Here is a 21,201-nt window from a genome sequence, read left to right on the forward strand (position 1 = left end):
CAGTAACATATGGCTGAATAGAGAGGTAGGGGCTATATTATTTGAGTATTTTCATTTCTAAGTTCAGGAGCTCAGAATTTATCATGTAGAGAATGGTTTACTACTAAAAGATTTTAAAAAGGAGAGTGTCTAATTCGTGTTTTAGAAAAATCCAACTGGTAATGTGCAGGAAGAAAAGAGATGAGTAAAACTTAAGAGAAGATGGCTCCAGAATGGCTCCTATGTGGATCTGAGCTTGGATGGGAGTGGAGGTGGGCATTTTAAACAGAAAACCCAGCAATATGCATTTATTTTCTTCCAGGAAGGCAGCATATCGATAAGATAATATGAAGCAGTTACTCAAAAAAGGCTTTATGGTACTGGTGCTAGATTACAAGAAAACAATATTTAAAAACTGAAATTCAAGTATTTGCATAAGAGTCTTGAAATGTTAATGTGCCTAAGAATCATCTGGGGTTCTTGTGAAAAACACAGATGTCTGGACTTCAACTCTAGAAATCTTGAAACAATGGGTGTTGGGAGAGATCCAGGAATCTGTATTTTAATAAGTACCTTAAGTGATAAGGAAGGAGGTGGTCCATAAGTCATTCTTTGTCACTGGTTGGATAACATAATAGTAATAATAAAAGCAAACATTTATTGCCCACTTTCTGTGTACCCAGCACTTGGCTAAGTGCACACACACATTACCTCACTTCATTATCATAGTAAGCCTAAGAAGTGGCTGTTAGTATTATTCTCCAAATTACTGCGAAATCAAAGATTGGGGGGCTTCAGCTGTACTTTGAAAGTCATAGAGCTATTAAGTGATGAATTTAGGATATGAACCAAAACTGCCCAACTTTACAACTCACACTGGAGAAGTTTATGATATTAAAGAGTGTAGCTTTTGTCTTTCCTCTTGTACTTTCTTTTTTCAAAACTTTCAACTGATTGGGACCAGTGCCATATTTAACAAGATTGCCTGATTAAATTTACTCCAGTAAAAAATTTCATTCCTAAGTAGAAAAAGACCAGCTGGAACATAATCAGTCATCATAGTGGGATGCCCTAGATATGAAGATGCCCATCCTACCAAGAATAATACATATGCACATAGCAGTAATTCCAAAATAAATATAGAAAATTTCTACAGCATGTGTTATTATAACCATTTAAGCAAAAACACAAGAACTTTAAAGTGGGACGTTAACATTGCCTTGAACATTTTTTTCCTCCCTGTCTTAAAATTGACATCTCAAAATAAATTCATGATCTTGAAGCCTAAGCATTAATTGTCTAAAAGAATAACCCACAATAAAACATAATAAAAGTCAGATTTAACTTTATTCTTGACTATATTTTGATTCCAACTACTATATCATTTTAGTCCCAAAGGCCACGCATTTACCTTCATTTCCTATGATAATGGAAGCAATAGTAGCTTATGTTTCCTCAAGAGAAAAATGTGAGGTAACATACGTTATGAGTCATATTCAAAGTCCAGTCAACCCATTGCAGATGTTAATTATCCCCACTTTGAGAAACAGGACTAAGGACTGAATCATTAATAGATATTTTCTCCCTTAAGTTGATGAAATAAATAAAAAAACAAATTTCCATGAGTTGAAGTAGCAATGGGTATCTGTTGTCAGCTGTAATTTTCCAGTTTTAAACCTAACAACTCTTCATTGTGATTTTATGTGTTCTTGAAGATGGTGACCGAGGAAAAGTGGTTGTAACACAGTGTCCCTTTAAGCTTTTAAGGACTTTTTATCAGCGATGTTTTTACATGTAGTAATATTTTCCCTTTGTCCCCAGAAGTGAAAATGGCAGTGTTATAAAAAAGTTTCTTTTAATTTCAGACTTATTAATCAAAGTCAATTTATTGAGTTCTTCTTATTAATATTTTTTCTAGGCCTTTTAGCGATGGTTTTTGTTTAAAGTTTATTCATAATAAACTATTTCCAAGACACTCTGTTGAACCAAATGCAGGGCACCTGGGGACACTGATTTCTCTGTTCTCCTTTTCTTTCTATTCGTATCCAGCTGGTTGTGTAACTTCTTATATCATCAAAGAACTTATTAACCCTGAAACAATTAGGGGAAAATAAAAAACCTAATTAATACCATGAGCAGAAAGTTTGAAATATAATAAAGAATATGTATTTGAAAAAAAATCATATGCAAGAGTGGTAGATTTAAAAAATTTCTGTAAGAGAATTATTCATCACAGGTGCTGGACGTTTAACCCTGACAGACGATACCTTGGATAACCTTTCTTCAAGTTCCATTCCACATATATCCTCTGATCTATACTTTAGTACATACTTCTTGATTGGCTCATAATGTGGAGACAGCCTGGCAGCTTTTTATAGAAATGGGAGACTGAGAACAGAATGTCAAAATTATTATTTACCTAAAATATGATTATTTATTGAGAAACCAAAGAAGATCAACTGAAACAGCTTAACACTAATGTGTAAATATAAAAGGTGAATAAAAAATACATACATCTATATCAATAGCATCCTTACAAATAACCAAAAAATAGTTTTAAAAAAAAGAGCCTACTTCTAATAACAACAGAAAAAACATCCAGTATAAACCTAAATTAAATGGACAGTACTTATGTGGAAAAACTATAGAAAATTGATGTCTTTTTTTATATAACAAGTACTTATAAATGGAGAGATATCATGAGAATGTTCAGTATTGCAAAGATGTTGATTCATTCCAAGTGAATCCATTTTTCTTATAAAAATGAACCATTAAGAAAAGGCCCTAAAAATCTGGCTTAAAAAAATCATTTGAGGTAAAATTTAAAATGTATTTTATATCATTATTAATGAATACAATGTGATATAGACACAATCATTAATAGGCAGATAATTGGAATGGAAGAGAAAACCTAGAACTAAGTATATATAATAAGTCAAAATTTAATGAGATAGCTCTTGACTTATAGACAGCATAATTAAATATTTGATATTGGGATAACTGGCTAATCATTTAGAAAACATACATAAATAGTTCCCAATCTCATACTACTATTATTCTATTAGATTTGAAAAAGACTAAAAATAAGAATAGCTAATATCAGTTGGTTAAAAAACTTGAACAAAGAATTTGACAACATATATCAAAAATTTCAAAACACACGTGGACTAAAAATTCAATTCATAAGAATTTATATGAAGGCCAGGTGCATTGGCTCACGTCTATATTCCTAACACTCTGGGAGGCCAAGACGGGAGGATCACTTGAGCTCAGGAGTTCGGGACCAGCATAAGTAAGAGCAAGACCCTGTTTCTACTAAAAATAGAAAAAAATTAGCTGGGCTTGGTGGTGCATGCCAATAGTCCCAGCTACTCAGCAGGCTGAGACAGGAGGATCGCTTGAGCCCAGGTTGCAGTGAGCTATGACCATGCCACTCCACTGCACTCTACCTGGGGTCACAGAGTGAGACTCTGTCTCTAAAAAAAAAAAAAAAATTATATTAAGAAAAACACTGGACATGTGTGAGAATATGTATGCATAGTAATTTAGCATACTTTCTAATAGAGAAAAATTAAAACTGACTAAATGGCCAAGTAGTTGAGCATTTCTTTGACAAATTATGGCACAATCATGCCATGGAATATTATGCAACCATTTAGACTGATTTATTCAATCTTATTTATTCAATTTACCAACATTTTCATGTGTCTGTATATATAATTTTTAAATGTTTACAAATACAAATACCTTGAATGAAATAAATAGAAATTTTAATACTAGTTAGAGTTATCTCTTGGCTGTAAGAACAGTAATTTAATTTTTTCACTCTGTTCATATGAATTGCTATATTTTCAAACATATATATGGTTTTATGCTTTTAAAATTAAAAAGAAAAAATATTCATAATTTCCTCTATTCTGGAAAATGAAACAGGTGAAAAATTAAGAAAATAAATATCCTTTAATGCAAGCTAAAATTTCATTGCCACTCTGATGGACTTCCCACCCACACCAATATTGTGGGAGTGAATTCCCAAATTATTGGTACCAGGACTCATTTACTGAGTTCTAGAGATCTTTCAGTATCTCAGGGTAACACAGAGAAAGTGGAGCCATTTGACTTGGAGGATCCTAGGAGATTTTATTGATTCTGTTACATCTATTTTGCCATGAGAGTTAGGCAGCACCTTTGCATGGGACAAACATAGAGGGTATGTTCATAAAAACTTGAAAAGCCTTAGTATACAGTGTCTCGTCTAGTCTCTTCCAAATTTAAGTTTCTTCAGTCATAACCCACAGAACAAAAGGGAAAATGGAAATTTTTCTGATGTTTACCATGTCACAAGCATCATTAACTCCTCTCCGATATGCCAGGGGCAGTCACCTGGACATCCCATGCCATGCATTTCAAATCTTAGATTATCTTGATCATGTCGCAATGACCATGTGTAAGAACTCTGCAGTCGGTAGGTCTGGATTGAAACTCTAGCTTTGCTGCGTAAGCAGTTGTGCAATCCTGAGTACTCTGTGCATTGGTTATCTCAGATTTTATATGAATTTTTCTGATTTTTAAACGTTAACTCAAGTTTCCTCTGTAAACACTGTGTTATTTAAACTAAGTGTATACATATGCAGCTGAGTCTGGTCCAAAGCCCTCCACATTATCGATTTCCTAGGGCTTTCAGGATAAGCTTTAAATTCCTTGGCTTGGCATAAAAGATCTATCTTTGATCTGACACTGTCTTTCCTCATCTATTGCTTTAAAATTCCTAGGCTGCTTTTAGTTTCTCATACATAGTACACTCCCTTCAATGCCTTTGCATATTATATCCTTCTGTCTAATTTCTATCTCAACTCTTCTCCTTTCCTGAACAGCTCTTCTCATGCTAAGCCAGGCACCACCCTAGGAAGCATTCCCAACTGTCATCTGAGTCTAAGCTGGGTTGCCTTCCTAGATTTTCTCAGACCATTATGTATATTGTTCTATCATATCACTGAGCAAATTATATGGTAGTGGTACATTTATCTCTCCACACTAAACTATACATTCTTTGAAGACAGGCACTATGTCTACTATTCTAAGTTTCTAGCCCCCAATAGATGTCAATAGATTACTTGTGTTTCTGTCCCTTTGCACCTGGCAATGATAAATAAATTCACACTTAAGTGTTTGTTTCTCACAAGGCTTAAGTATGGCTCATTCTCTGGTGTTTGTATTAATTGGAGGTCCCCTACCTTATATCAGTGTAATATAATACCACTAATGACCAAATACTTGTCACTTTATTACGTTATTTCTTCAAGGCCAACTATTTGCTGCTCTACATATTATGCTACTCAGAAGACACATACAGCATGAAGGATTCTAATTTTATGGTCATGAGCATTTTGTTTTTATATTTGCCTTCTTTCTCTCTTTTCTCTCTGGTAGGCTGTCTGTTAAAAGGTACAGAATCTAACATTAAAAGGATAGATAAGAACTCACTTGAAAGGAATATGAGTAATCAATAAATTAGATAAGTTGTTCTGAATATCCGAGAATTGGCTACTTAAAACGACTACAACTCCTCTCATTAAGAGCAAATATATGTAGTGTTATAAATTGTTTTAAGCTCCTATTGGTAAAGACACTGCCCCGTCATGTAGGTATAAACTCTAAAATGAAGATTCATAAATAATTCTCCAATCTTAGTTAAGGCTAATCTAATTATTCTCTTTTTGTGTGTGTGTGTTCACAGGAGATATGAAATGAAACAGAAACAAATAAATAACATAAAATATGCTTATATTGTATTCCAGTACCATGACCTGAGTCCGTAGACCCTGGGACCTTCTTCAGTTTTACTACCGTCCTCATCCTTGCCTGGCCCCCAACGTTATAGCATGCCTGCTCCAACATCTCACCATAATCTCCAAAATCTACATTAGTAGGTCTAACTCTATTAAGAGTTTCTTGTCACACTTATCCGGGAATATCTCATCAGAATCATCTGGACATGTTTATTAGAAATGCAAATTCCTTGGCACTATCCCAAACCTACCAAATCATTTTCTGAACATCATGAGTGGAGAATCTTCACTTTTTCATGAGTTCTCCAGGTGGTTATTACTCACAGTAGAATCTGAAAACTACTGCTACAGATGGAAAAAAATGCTATGTAGTGCTGCATAATCGTGGAAAAATTATAGAAAATGAAAAATAATATCAGTTGCACAAACTATGAATCATGGGCCATAGCTTTACTTGTTTACTTGTTTCTCAACACCAAAAAAATCATAAATATTTTATTAATGGATTAAAAATACAAAGAGAGAGAGAGAGAAAGAGGGATTATAATAAAGAGATTTATTGCTTTCTCATCAGATTGTGCTCCTGATTGCATTTTTTTTCCACTCAACACTCAGGGTAGAATTCAAAAAATCTGTTCTTTTAGCTTAAAAAATAATTATGACAGACTAGTTTCTTCCTTGAAATTAGTGCTTTTTTTCATGAAATGACTTCCTACTTCCAACTTTTGCTTCATTTTCTGGCAACTATTTATATTCTTTAAATGAATTATCAGCATGCAAACCTCCTGTTATTTTTCCCAGTTTAAAAAAGCCTCTCTCGACCTCACTTATTCCTCGAGCTACCGCTTGTTTCCTCTCCTTTTCTTTATAGCAATATTCCATCAGAGATTTGCTATACTTACATTTAAAAATCTCCCTCTATCTAGTCTTTCTCCAATTCACTCTAAGCCTCCGCTGCAATGCTGTTCTCAGGGCCACCAATGATTTCCATCTTGCTAAAACTAATGGTCCATTCTCAGTTTTTTTTGTATGTGACCTGTCAGCAGCATTTGGCAGAACAGATGCTTTTAAAAACAACTTATTGCAGCACTTTTCTCTTTTGACTTCCAGGATACTACACTTCCATGATTTTATTTCCTTATAGTCTGCTTCCTCTCAGGTTCCAATTATGCATCCTCAGCACTCTGACCTCTAAATTTGGGGATGATTCCTGGTTTGGTACTCAGATTGTGTTTCCTTTGGTTGATACGAAGCTCTAGAGCATCTTTTCCAGACTCAAGGTTTTAAATCCCACCTATAATCTGAATATTCCTAAATTTATGTTTGCAGTTTGGACCTCTCCCCTGACCACTTGAAGCTTCACTTGGATTTCTAAGAGATATATAAAATGGGACAGGCCTCAAACTGAGCTCCTATAACCTTCACCTCCAAACCTACTTCTCTCATAGCTGTCCCCATCTCTGTAGATGGCAGATTCATCCTGCCAGATACTTTGGAAATATTCTTAACTTTTTTCTTTCTTTCTCACACCTTACCTCTATCCCATCAGCAAACCCTCTCGGCTCTTTCGAATGTATCGAATTCTGACCACTTCTCCTCACTTCCATGGCTTCCACCTGAGTTCAGGCCTCCATCATCTCTCACTTGAACTAGGAAAGGAGCCTCTTAGCTTTTCCTAGTTTTTTCCCAGTGCAACAGCAAGAGTAATACTTTTAAAATGTAAGTCATCACTCCTCTTCTCCAAACCTCCCAATGGTTTTCCATCTCACCCAGACAGATGAAAAGTGGACACAACAGCCTATAAAATCTTACAGATCATATTAGTCATCTCTGACTGCATAGCAACTTGCCCCAAAACTTCACAGCTTAAAACAACAAATATTTATATATCACAGTTTTTGTGGGTCAGGAATCTGGGTGCAACTTAATTGGTTCCTTTGACTGAGGGTCTCTCATAAAGTGTCACCTGAGGCTGTTGTCTCATGGGAAGAATTCACTGTGGAAGATCCACTTCCAGTATCACTCGTGTGATTGTTGGCAAATTTCAGTTCCCCATTGGCTATTGGATGGAGGAATCCCACAGTTCTTGCCATGGTCCTCTCCTTAGGTCAACTCACATCATGGCAGCTGGCTTCCATTTGAGAGTGAGCAAGGAAGTAAGAGAAGGTAAGCAACATTGGAACCAGAGTCTTTTTGTAACCTCATCTTGAAAGTGGTAGCCTATGATTTTTGCTGTACTCTCTCTTCATTAGAAGTAAGTCACCAGGGCTAGCCCACACTCAAAGTGTGGATATTAAACAAGAGCATGAATACCAGGAGGTGGGCTACATTAGGAGCCAGCTTAAAAGCTGCCCACCACAAATAAACTGCACCCCTCTCCTTACATATCTGACTTTTGTCATCCAACTTTCTCCTTGATCATGCTGCTTCAATGACACTGGCTCCTTTGTTATTCCATGTGTGAGTCATACTTTTTCATGGCATTTGGGCTAGACATGTGAATAAAGTTTTGACTTTTAAAGGTTATATCCAAGTCCTAAGAAGTTATCTGGTACAATTAGGGTGGTGGTGATCTCATATCAGCTTTATAGGAGTCCATTGTTGTCTTGAAGTCAACAGCATGTTTAGAATCTTATTGCTGAGAGTGGGCTCTGTAATGTATTATATTAGCATGAATTTATAGCACCATGCATGGTGGAAAGCATCTCAGGAGTCATATGGAGCTGGCTTTGTGAACTCTAGGATTCTCTTGGCCAGTTACAATTCTATTAACAGGTAGGAAGTGAATTTCAATTATCCTGGAGCTTATTCATTGGTTAAGATAAAAATTTCATGGTAGCTGCAATGCTCAGAACGATCCAAGGAGAAACACTGTGTAAAACTTCAAAGTAAAAGATCAGATGGAAAGCAAAACACATACTATATAGCTAAATATAAAAAAAAGATGAAGAAAACAAAACTGCTAACCAGATTGAGTTAACCAGATTGAGCTTCACAGGAACTTGAAGCAGAGACTATGGGTAACTTAGAAAGTCTTCACAAATTAAATGCAAAACTTATGAAAGGATATGGGTAAAACATACCATTATTATACGAGCGAGACCAGAGATATAGCCCTACATTACAACTGTAAAGACAATGTACATCAGTAATCTGTTTTGCTGGAACAGTGATAGGAAATGAAAAAGTCCAAGGAGCAAAAATATTTTTATAACTCCATTTTGGTAAAATATTTGTCTTTGTTCTACCAGACTTTCCATTAGTACCTCCTTATAAAGGTTGGTCATGTTGGTATACACTCCTTCAGACAGAAATCAGGTTTTGTGGGTTGCCAGAGAACTTTATAGATGCTTCATAAATATTAAATAATCAATTTTAACTCTGCAAACAATGACAGGATTTTCAACAGCAGCACTACACTTTCCCAACCATTACAGTGCATACACATAAATGGATTTTTAAATAAGACTCAATAGCATATTTATTTAAATGATTTCTTTTTCATTAATTAGCTACCACAAAGCATTTATAGCTCATTTAATATGAAGTCATGTTTTCTACTTAAATATCAGCATACTTTTTGAGTAGTATTAATATAATTACTAGTGTAAGAATCAAATGTTATCAAATGCTAACAATATTTTTAAAAGTGCAATTTCACCATATTATTAAAAAGTCTAGACCATTAAAAATTCTTACTCTGTAAAAAATTTGACTCTAAGTTAGATTGCTAAGGCAAACATTTCTAATTGCTATGTAGTGTACCACTAGTAAGGCTTTTAATATTATATATTAATGAGAAGGGGTCATAGTTTTGATTAAAGGTATCTAATACTAGCTAATCATATTCTGAGTTCTCTTTACACAACATTGTTTACCTAACATTTAAAAATGAAATAGAAAGAAATGCATCTAAATCTATGCTACACATTTGAAATTGATAGTTTTTATTTGGTATAAAAGAGATGAAATTTATAGTCCTGGGTGACAATTTTATGTAACAAGGCATGAGAATGTAAAATTCCATTCAAATTCCTTTCTTATCACTATTCATGAAAACAGCATTTCTCAGCTGGGAAAGCTAACAGTGATATTACATGGTGACATTATTTCAGAAGAGTTGTCTACAATGCAGAATATCTAATTTTTTCACACATGAGTAAGGACTATGTAAAATTTAGCATTTAATTTGCATTCTATATGCAATCTTTTAAAGGGCAAGGTTAAGTATTTTTTTGAAATATTATAATAACCTGAAATTAACTTAAAAACAAGAATTTAATATTTATGTATGTCTTTTCTTCCAAGTCTTTCCAAATAGCTTTGCCAAAAAGAATAGTATATCTTGATATACTAAAGATACAAACACTATTATTGCTGCTTTAGTAAAAAGGAAACTGGAGCATGGAATTGCATAAATGATTTTTTCTAAGGCAATCCAAATAAAGTTAGGAGCATAGGAATCATATTATAGTTACAGCTTCAGTATGCCTCATTTTAGTGTTTGATGCTTTTCTTTAAAATATTAAAACCAGTGGAACAGCCTAATAACAACATGTGTAAAGGAGAAAGCAGTTAAGTGTACTATTTGCACAACCTTATAGAATCACAGTCAATGCAAGATCATGAAATTTAATCCCCTGACTTTGTGGACAAGGAGCCTTAAATCTAGAGGGATTGTGACTTGCCCAGGGCCATGGAGTATGTTACTAGCACAGACTAGACTCAGCCAGGTGTCCTTTATTCCTTGTACAGTGCTGTGTCCACCATGATTAAACTCAAAGAATTTATTCAGTTTCCCAGATACATTGCTTCTTTAATGTGATTAGATTAAAGACTTTTGTTACAATAGACTCTGACCTTGATGTGATTCAAATATAATCTGCACGTGAGATGTTGTTCTCACTCACCTTTTATACTTAAGAGGTGCCCTAATTTTAAAAATCTTTTTTGCTTAATTCAGGAAGATAAAATATCTGCTAATCTTCACTTCTGATTCTCTACTGTATTTACTTATCTAGTTATTTACCAAACAGCACCAGTAACTCTTGTAGTCCAGCAGTTCAATCATCTAAAGCAGGGGTCAACAAAATTATCTGTAAAGTGCCAGATAGTAAATGTTTTTGTAACTACTCAATTCTGGTGTAACTACTGGTCTTTTTGTAGCACCTAAGCAGCAATTGACAATATGTAGATAAATGTAAGTGGCTGTGTTCCAATATAACTTCCTTTACAAGAATAGGTGATTGGCCCATGAGCTATAATTTGTCTACCCTAGTCTAAAGCATACTGTTTGCACAATGAATGCTCAAGATGATGATGTGCTGTGGTATTTCGGTTCAGGAGTATTTCAGTTCTGTAATAAAATCATCATCAAAATCAGGAGCTCCACTTTTTCTAAGTTATGTATATAGACCTGCTGAATTGGCATACCTTTTTAAAAATAAAACTTATCTTTATCCTCTCTGAGATTTCCTTTTTCTTTTTTTGCAGAGTTAGCTTTACTGCTATCATTGGCATATTTTTTTTAGAAGAGAAAACTGAAGAATTAGACAATAGCATACTATATGCTTTCTTAATTTATGCAAAAATATTTTAGAACCTTTGATCCTCCCACCCATTTGTTTCCTCTCTCACCTCTGCCTCTTGAGAATCTGTATCAAATGCCAATAAAATAATTTTATCAGATATAAACCCACATGGTTTTAGACAACAGGAGGAGATAAATTGATAGACCAGAATTCGCAGCACACTTGTGAAAGGTGGAGAGGGGGAGTGCTGGTGACTCAGATTAGTGGGGGAGGCCAAGCATCAAATGCTGCAGAAAAAGACATGAATGAGAAATGGGCCAATTCAAGCCTCAAACTGCAAAATTTCAGGGAGATTCAGTACTTGAAAGCACCAGTTAACAAGGAAGTTAAGATGTGAGGCATGAGAATAAAAGTAGGAATATTGGTTTAAAGTTTGCACATAAAATGCGTCATTGACTCCTTTTCCCATCCTGATCTCCAATTTTTTTCCACCCTCCACATTCCACCAAAACAGTAGAATCTGGAAGCTTACTCTAAAGAAACTGAGTCACAGAAGCCCAGGGCCCAGGTACACCCAGCCCAATAGGGAGCTGGAGAGAAGAATGGAACAAAAAGCATGGGGATGAAGTCACAATCAGCACAGTGAAAACGTGAGATCCTCCAGGCTTCTTTTTCTACTGTGTACCCAGAGCATTAGCTACAAAGCCAGAGGAGCCTTCTCTTGCAGAATGCATGGTCCTGGAGGAAAAACAGGAAAACAAAACCACCTACATATTGACATACGAGAGTCCCAATTATCTAACTTTAAGTTACCAAACTTCTTTCTCCCTGTCTTTGCCTGTCTTCAATATCTTCCTTTCCTCTACACCTCCTGCCCAGTTTCTAGCAGTTTTTCAGCACCCTGTTACTAGATGTGATTTTTCAGCCAAGGATCACTAATTGTTGTAAGAAAGTCTCCAATACATAGCAAAAAGATACCAAATAAAAAATTAAAAACAAATCAAACCCCAAAACAGGAACCCAGAGGAAACAGACTCAACACAAGAAATAAATAGGATATAAATTTACAATTAGTATCATCAGAAAGAAGAAAACATGCATTATCTCTTTGAAATGGGAACAGAATGTTACTATAAAGCAATAATTATAGAATAAAGAGAAAGCTCTTAAAATTAAAAATATGACAATGAATATAAACCAAGGGTAGGAAGATTAAAAAAAGGAAATGTCATAAATTAGAACAAAGAGACAAAGAAGTAAAAATCAAAAAAGAAATCAACTTAAAGAATTGTTTCTGATTTGCCAATGTCCAACAAATAGAGCTTCCAGAAAGAGCCGAGACAGGAGAAGGGAAAAAATTATCAAAGAAAGAGTAAAAGAAATTTTTTTTTAATTTCAAAATATTAATTAAGAGGGTACAAGTGTTTATTACATGAACATCTTGTATAATGCTTCGGTCAGGGTTTTAGGTGTGCCCATCACCAGAATAGTGTTCATTGTACCCAATAGGTAAGTTTTGATCACACACCCACCCTCCCCAATCCTTGATCTCTAATGTGTTTTATTTCACTTTGTGCCTGTTTATAGGTGTTTGGTTTTCCATTCCTGGGATCACTTAGGATAATGGTCTCCAGTTCACTCCATGTTATGCAAATGACATTATTTCATTCCTGTTTATGACTGAGTAGTACTTCATGGTGTGTATACATACATACATACATATATATATATATATATATATATATATATGCTACAGTTTTTTTATCCCCTCATGAATTTAAAAGAAATATTTTTAAGAAATTATTCATATTTTAAAGACATTCATGAAGTGTCTTAAAATATTTTAATATTTTCTAGTCTATATTATTTTATATAGAGAGAATGGTTGTAATTAATACACATCAGAAAATGTGATATTATGAAATTTAGAGCAGGTTTAAAACTTTGACAGTGGAAATCAATTATGAATAATGTAGGAGAGGCTAATTTTGATATATTCTGCTTTAGTCATATCACAAATGGGAATAGCATATTCTGTGTTGCGTACCACACTTTCAAAATGATAGAAACTCTAAAGAATGGGGGGTAGTGGGAATGGGAAATTTGTGGTATCAGTTATTTATTGTTGGGTACCAAAACCCACCAAAACTTTGTGGCTTCAAACAAGAATCATTTCACTTGCTCATGGTTCTGGGGGTCAGCAATTTGATCTGGGCTCAGCTGAGCAGTTCTTCTGCTAGTCTTATCTGGGGTCATTCATGAAACTGTAGTTATTTGGTGATTAGACTGGGGCTGGATGCCTACTCTAACTGTCTAAAGGTTGATAATGGCTGACAGCTGAACTATTCTCTCCACAAAGAGTCTAGCCCAGACTTTTCCACATGAATGTTACAGGTTCCAAGAAAGTGAGAGTAGAAGCAATAAGGCCTCTTGAGGCTCATGCTTGAAACTCCCATAGCATCACTTCTGCTATAGCCTATTGGTCAAAGTAGATCACAAGACCAATCCAGATTCAAAGTTGTAGAGCCATTATATCCCTCTCCTTTTGGGACAAGTCGCAAAATCTTACACATAAAAGGATGGAAAGAATTTGTGACTATGACTTTGCAATCTACTATATTTACCCCAAATCATGTCACATGAAGAATAGTTCGAAAAAAATTAGGCCTGATTAGCCTGCAGGGTAGTACTGGAGCTATGGTAACTAGTTTTGGACATTTGTAATGTGGAAGAGATATTACTTTTTTATGGACACTACAGATCAGATAAAACATGCGGATGGAAGTTTCAGTGAGCCAATTTCTACTCAATACAAGGAAGAACCTTTTAAAAATTGTGAAATGTTGTGTCACAAGAAGGCTTTAGGTTTATGGTAGACCACAATTTGTTTAGGATATGGCAGAAGGGATTTGAGTGTAGAAGGATGGCAAGATGGCTTTTCATGTCTATTCCAATGTGAGCCTTTACAATTGTAGGGAGCAGAAGTCAGTAGTCAGGACTAGATATTATATTTTAGAATGGTCTGTAAATAAATGACTCACCTTGGTTGTGAGTTTATGAACATGGAAAGGAACCAAAGAGAGAAGGATGAGAAGCCTGGGTGATACTGAGGCTCCAGGGAAGGAAGAAGAAGCAGTGCCAAACCAAGGAGTAGCAGAGGAAAGAAAAAAAATCGCAATCACCACTTTAACATAGTATGTTACCTCCACATTTATCTCCACATGTAAAGTTTTGTGCCGCATTCAGAATATCTATTTCACCTTATTCCTCTCTGATACATAAATCTTTTTCATCTGAAATCCCTATTTGTGAAGTTATTACTTGGCTTCAGAGTTATTCAGGCTCAAATGGCTCCCTCCCCTCAGTTTTCCATTTATAATAGCATCCTAACTAGTATATCTTTCCTGGGAGGATAAATTACTACAGCTGTGGGTTTAAAAATCTATGGTTACCTTCCAACCTCCTGCATTTTTAACTGAGTTTATATTCAGGCTCTTCAGAGAGAAATATGACTAAACAACCAGGAGAATGTTGCATTACCTAATCCCATTGTACATTAGTGGCAGGATAAAGACAAACTCTAGGCCCAATAAGCAAGGTAGACAATTTCCTGCAGGCGCTTGTATCTCCTCCTTCGCAATTTAGCTTTTACCTGGGACTGATTCCAGTATGATAATGGTGAAAGTTATTGATAAAGAGACATCAGGTTTTTATGAATCCCTCCCTACTAATATAGCAACAAGACCTTTACACTGTAAATTTAGTAGATGAAAGACCACAGAAAGAATACAAAGAAAACTGTCAATAAAAGATTAATTATAAGAAAGTATTTTCAAAGGGAATCATGCAGCTTGCAAGTAAATCAGGTCCAAATAAGTGAGGTAAATTTAGCATAAGCTGGAGAAATTATGAGCAAACAAGGCCCGAGTGAGGTTCCTTCCGCAATCAGATTTTAGAATTAGATATAGTTTGAATGTGGGTGTGTCATTTTAGTGAGGCAGGTTAAGTCAGGTGGAAAGAATTGCTGGTTCTTGGTAAGATGGCATGGCTTGGTCTCACACATTCCTCAGGCTTTGCTCAGCGATGACCTAACCGTGTGTATGTGTGCCTGCCTGCTCGTCTGGTTTCCTACCTGGAAATTCCCTGGCTGGCATAATTGGCACTTATTTCCTTGAGGAATTTCTGTTAATGCAGATGTGTGCTCTAAGACACCCATTACTAAGGTTTCCCTGTATTCTCTAAACTATACTATCTGTCTAAAGAATGGACATTCTTCTAAATTTGTCTAGATTCTTACGATGGCAATCTTCTGTGGCAAGGTAACTCATGTAGTGCCCTTTTCCCCTAGTTTTCTAAATATATTTCTAATTTTGAATTTGGATATAAATATATATGTGTAATTACTTCAATTTTATTTTCCTATATCTTGTGAGGTTTTGAAAAATCAAAACAAGTCTTTTAGGATTTTAAGCAGAGTTTCCTTTCTGGCTGCTGGGAGCCTTGGTGTTTGTCCTCAGTCAATAACAGTGACAATACCCAATATTTTATTTATACTCACAAAATAGAAAACAATTTAAAGTAAAAAATGATCATATTTCAATAACTCCAGTACCTAATCTGTGTATTTTTCCAACACTTAAGCAATCCAGCCTTCAAATACTTATTGCACATTCCTCAGATCAGCAAGATACTTCTCATTTACTTAATGTCACTAGTTATTATTTTTGTCAGTCCATGTTTTTATGTGTTATTATTGGTACGCAACAACCCATATTTACAACAAAATTGAGGTAAATATATCAAGTAAGAAGTGAAAATTCCTTACACTCTTCCACTAAACCCAAGCCTTAAAGAGAATCACTGTTAATTATTTAATGCCTACCAGAATTTCCAACTCCCCCACCTTGTATTTGTATTCTCCCCATTAACTTGTGTCATTCCTTATATTTTGATTCTGATAACTTTATATCATTGACATTATTCTGGATTAACACAAGTGTTTCTATCTCATTATTTTAATAGCTGCAGAATAGTCCTTTATCTTATTTAATAATTTCTTTATTGCTAATAATATAGGATGCTTTTCTGCTATTCCCTATTATAATATTGCAGTGAAAATGCATACATGCACACATATAGGCACAAACTTCAGAGAATTTTTACTATAAAGCATAATTCTTTAAGTGAAATTGTTTGTGTTATAAGAAAAAAGTTTACTTGCCAAAAGATATTGCACCATTATCTTCAAGAACTGTTTTTGTGTGCACACCAACAGTTCTTGAAGATAATCTTTTCTCCAATAATCTATGTTAAAATATTTTTACATTTTTTAACTGATGGGCAAAAAAATTAACTAGTATTTATTTAATTTTTAATGGGAGTAACCATTGTTACATATTTATTTGCCATTTGTTAATTTTGTAACTTGGCTGTTCATGTCCTTTGCCCAATTTTGTATTGGTTTGTTCTTTTGTATTGATTGGTAGGCAAATTTTGTAACTAATATTTACATTTATATCATGACAATAGTTCTGTTATCGTTTTTGCAAATATTTTATGCCTGAAAATAAATGCTTTCCATTTTTTCCTTATGAAAGAATGCTGTGTCCTGCTGTCTAATCATATCCCCTTACTTGCCCCTACTCCATAAAGGTAATCATTGTCTTGTTTTTAAATATAGTTTCACTGTACACACACACACACACACACACACACACACACACACACACTCCTAGGCAATATGGTGTTAATTTTGCTTGTTTTGAACTCTATAACAACTGAATTGTTTATATTCTTCTGTACCTTGCTTTTTTCACTCAATAGTATATTTCTAAAATGTACTTCATGCTGATATTTGTAGCTGTAGTTCATTTCTTTTCACTAATTGGTCTTATGTTCAAATGTCTTTTGAAGACACAGTTACAATGCCAGCTAGGTGATAATAGTTCATAGGGCTGGGGCAAGATTCTCTAGAAGGATGTCTATGTTCTAAATCAGTGTCAAATATATGCTACTGTTTCTCCCATAGCCAGGATTCAAGATACCAACAGTATCATCAATTTGGGAAGAGGTGTGCATAACTGGATCTCATGAAGCCTGTATGAGCAGGGTCCACTAGGCCAATGGGTTGTAGGCACTCTAGTCTAGTTTCTAACGTTTTATCATTAGATTAGATGTTTGCTATAAGTTTTCTTTTTCCAAAGATACCTTTGATACGTGAGAGAGTTTTCTTTTATCTCAAGTTTGCTAAGTTTTCATCACAGTTTTTGGATGTTCCAGCAGCATTTCTGTACCTGGTAAGGAGATTTTGCTTTTTATTTTTTTCTTCTTCCTTCTTTAATCTATTAGAATATAAATTAAGTTTATAAATTTGCTGATACTCTTTTATCCCTAGGGGCAACTTGATAATTTTCTATTATCTTCTTTACATTAATGCTAGAGTCAATTAGTATGATTCAACTGTCTAAATTTACATTTTTTATGTCTCTGGGTTCAAAATTCCACCTCATCAGACTGGAGTATCTGATTGGCACTACTTGGGTTTCCAGACACTTCTGGAGCAATCACTCAAGGCTGAAGGTGACAACATATATAGAGTAGCTCTCATTGCTGGGGCATATCACAGCGAATTGAAGTTTTCTCCAAAGAAAACACCATTGTCATGACATTGGCAGCTGTATTGAGAGATGTATGCTTATTCAATATGAAGAGCACTCTGAGTATGATGCATAGTAGGCATATTCTAGTTTTTGTAGTACATTAGAGGAGAAAGTAGTAAACACCATTGTGAAGTAAATATTTCAATCTCAAAAAGGCAATTCAATTATAAACACTAGATTTGCAGTGCCTTATTTCTACATACTCAAAATTCTTGACTTTTCTTTTGAATTTACCACCTTTTTTGTTTTGGTGTGGAATTACTGCCAAAATGTATGTTTTTAAATTTAATTTAATATAATATAATTTAAATTTGTTGGCCGGGCGCGGTGGCTCACGCCTGTAATCCTAGCTCTGGGAGGCCGAGGCGGGTGGATCGCTCGAGGTCAGGAGTTCGAGACCAGCCTGAGCAAGAGTGAGACCCCGTCTCTACTAAAAATAGAAAGAAATTATCTGGCCAACTAAAAATATATATACAAAACAATTAGCCGGGCATGGTGGCTCATGCCTGTAGTCCCAGCTACTAGGGAGGCTGAGGCAGTAGGATCGCTTAAGCCCAGGAGTCTGAGGTTGCTGTGAGCTAGGCTGATGCCACGGCACTCACTCTAGCCCGGGCAACAAAGTGACACTCTGTCTCAAAAAAAAAAAAAAATAAAAAAAAAATAAATTTGTAATTGAAACATAATAATGGTATACATTTTTTACATTAATTGTATATATTATGTGATGTTTGATATATGCACATGTTATATTACAGAATGACTGCATCAATCTAATTAACATGTCCGTCACCTCACATACTTACCTTTCTGGTGGTATGAATATATAAAATCATCTCCCTTTGCAATTTTGAAATATACATTACGTTATTATTAACTATAGTCACCATGCTTGCCATAGTTTTCAAGAACTTATTCCTTCTGTTTAACGGAAACTTTGTACCCTTTGTCCAAAGTGTCCCCAATCTCTTCACCCCCACTCTAGCTCCTAGTAACCACTATTCTACTCTCTGCTTCTATGAGTTCAACTACTTTAGATTCCACATATGAGTGAGATCATGCAGTATTTATCTTACTGTGCCTTGCTTATTTTACTTAGCATAATGTCCTCCAGCTTCACCCATGTTGTCAGAAATGACGGAATTTTATTCTTTTTGTAAGGCTGAATATTATTCCATTGTGTATGTATATCACATTTCTTTGTCCATTCATCTGCTGATGGACACTTAGGTTGATTCCATATCTTGGCTATTGTGCATAATTTTGCAATGAACACGGGAGTGCAGATATCTCTTTGACATACTGATTTAATTTCCCTTGGATATATACCTAGTAGTGAGATTGCTGGATCATATGGTAGCTTAATTTTTAATTTTTTGGACTCTCCATACTGTTTTCCATAATGGCTGTACTAATTTACATTTCCACCAAACAGTGTACAAGGGTGCTCTTTTCTCCATATTCTTGCCAACACTTATCTTTTATCTTTTTGATGGTAGCCATTTTAATGACGTGAGGTGATTGCTAATGGTTTTAATTTTCATTTCCCTGATGATTGGTGATATTGAGCATTTTTTATATACCTATTGGCCATTTGTATGTCTTCTTTTGAAATATGTATATTCAGGTTCTTTGCCTATTTAGTAATTGGATTATTTTAGTTATATATTTTGGATATTAACACTCTACCAGATGTATGGTTTTCCAATATTTTCCCTCAATCCATACATTGTTTCTTTACCCTGTTAATTGTTTCCTTTGCTTTTTAGTTTGATGCAATCCTGTTTGCCTGTGCTTATGGAATAACAAAATGTAAATGATCCCTTAAAAAGATATTGGTAAAGGAATTAAATAGTAATAGAAATTAAATAGTAAAGGAATTAAACAATATTAATTTCACTAGAAGGTCAAATACTGTAATAATATCTTATGCATTTATGCTTGTTATTATATAGTTATTCATTTAATGGATATAGCAGTAGATTGAAAACCAAAATATGTTACTTTACTTATCTATGAATGGAGACTAATCATTTTAAACCGTGAAAAGAGAGACTGTGAGAATTAAGTAATGTATTTAGAAGAATTTAAGAACAAAATAAAAGCTGATAAGATGACATTGTAAAGGTTTATTCATGGTGCAGTTTTTGCTGAATAGTTTTACCAGATGATTTCTAGATTGTGAACTCCCTACGGAGAGCAATCAAATTTTTGTCACTTATTATCCCTAAAAATTGTGGCAAATGTTCAATACCTGTGTTTTTGATAGAAGGAAAGTGGTCCTAGGAGAAAAGAGAAATGGAATTACAATACAAAATATACTTAAAATGAGACTAATAAAATCATAATTGTAGAGGTGAACTGGCATAGAAACTGAACAGGAATGTGCACACAGAGGAAGCAGAATGGGAGTAGAGGTCATACCCAGGCTGTCCCAGGTAACAGGCACACATGCAAGAGGACTTGATCAGCCCTTAAACTCTGCTACCCCAGGCAATTGTCAATTTTCCTCTTGTGCTTGTGCCAGCCTGTCACTCTCTTCTGATTCTTTGAAACCATGTAGATTCTATAAGAGGCCAAGGAATATTTCTCTTTTATGGCTTTGAGTCTTTAAATCATATTGGGTTGATATTTGACATACTTGTTGACAGCCTAAATGGATTTTTTTAATAGTGTAGCTCAGATAAATCTTTCTTGTGTTGTAGGGGAGCCAAAAATGTTTTTATGGCTAACTCTAGCTTAATAAGCAGCCGGAGTTTTAAAAAAATGCAACCATTTAATTTTTAATATGGATTGGTTCCTTTTGGTAATTAAAAACAAACATTTTGTAAAACTGCCAACGTATTAATCAAAATAATGTAGGATTTTGTATGTCAGGCATTTAAATATGTTTTAAACCCTTCTGAGATGGAATCGTGAAATAAAATTAAAACAGATTGAAACAAGGTCTTTTATTGCTTATGCTCTATGTAAACCAAAGGTCATATGTAAAGTTCAGCAAGAACCATATAAAATTTCAATAGAATCTAAAGTTAACTTGGGGTAATGCATATCTAAATGTTTGTATCACTTATACTAACATGTAGCTCCAGGAGATAAAAGAACTGTGCATTGCCTTGGTTAAGCAGGCCTCAATGTTTTGGCCACTAGTCAAATTTGATCAATGATACCTCAAATCTTTTCCATTTATTTCATTCGTAGCAGTGCTAATATGCAGCTTTTAGGTCAGGATAATGATGTAGTTAG

The sequence above is a fragment of the Lemur catta genome, chromosome 11, assembly GCF_020740605.2.
Source record: "Lemur catta isolate mLemCat1 chromosome 11, mLemCat1.pri, whole genome shotgun sequence".
In the NCBI taxonomy this organism is placed as follows: domain Eukaryota; kingdom Metazoa; phylum Chordata; class Mammalia; order Primates; family Lemuridae; genus Lemur; species Lemur catta.